Consider the following 1,313-nt stretch of genomic DNA (forward strand, 5'->3'; position numbering starts at 1 on the left):
GGATGCAGCAAGTGAGGTGTTTGCTGATTTTTCTGCCCTGCCATCCACCGTCTCTGGTCTCGATGACATTAACTGGGATGAATGGATCCTGTTTGACTCCCCCCCCAGTCAATGTTCCCCCACCGTCACTCCAACTGTCGGATTTCTCCGACGACCCCATCGAGGAGGCTCACCCAAGCCCGAGCGATGTTGCTGATGACCCATCCAATCGACGAGAGCCAACTCTTCCCCTGGCCCCAGAAGATCGCGAAGGCAACACATCGAAGCAGCCGTTGAACTCCGATGATTCCATCGAGGCTGACCCACGCCCGGGACATCACATCCAAGCCCACCGATCAGAGCAAGTTACCCCCCTGGTGTCCGACCGTTGGGAAGGTGATGCGTTGGGGGAGCTGGATAAGCGGGAATACATTATCTTGCCCCTTTCTCAAGTGAAGATACTGAAGCTGGTCTATGAGCGAGACGGGGATGAGATGTACCAGATAGTAGAATGGACAGATTTACAAGAAACATGGGGCACGCAAGAAAAGCCTTGGAAGTACTCAGGTTCTGCTGGTAAGGCTCAGCACCTGTGCTGTGAAAACATTTCTCACACCTCACTTCTCGCAGAAGACCCAATCATCATTGATGAACCAATGATTCCCACCAGCTTGCCTTGTGGTTCTGATCAGTTTATCGCCATTCCATCCCTTCGACGGAATATAGAGAGTGTTCCAGGGGGTTATGAGGTATATGCCAATATGACATTGGACGATTTGCAGGAGCTTGGAGGTTTGGAACTGCTGGCAGCTTATTACTCCTGAAAGAACAACTGTCATCAAACGAGGTCACGTGGATTATGTCAGCATTGATGCAGGGAGATGGCCGAATCTCACAAAACCTTTCTATTTCTGATTAATTCATTGCTGAGATTTGTTTGTATGGTCGGGTGGGACATCATCTTCTGAAATATTGAGTAATTAGTAATAATTCAGTAATAATGGCAATTGCGATAGTGGTTGGTATCAATCTCAAGCAATAATGACACAGCAACCCGTTGTCGTTTGCTGAGATATATACAAGTTCGGGTTATCGGCAAGATTAGTCAGCATTCTGACCACCCTTGGTAGCTCATCGAAGTACAGTCTCTGTCCAAACTCGAGGGCCGAAGTCCAATCAGGCCAGAGGCACGGTGGCAGAAGAATATTGACAAAAGGCCAGGGACTACATCATGTGGTCACTAGCATAATGACCAAGGGCCACTGACCTAGGTTGCCATGCTGGAGGCAGGAGACAATAAGCCTGATGGGTCCATGGAACGCGATCCATGGACC

Source organism: Histoplasma capsulatum, genomic scaffold, assembly GCF_000149585.1.
Source record: "Histoplasma capsulatum NAm1 scaffold_45 genomic scaffold, whole genome shotgun sequence".
Taxonomy (NCBI): Eukaryota; Fungi; Ascomycota; class Eurotiomycetes; order Onygenales; family Ajellomycetaceae; genus Histoplasma; species Histoplasma mississippiense.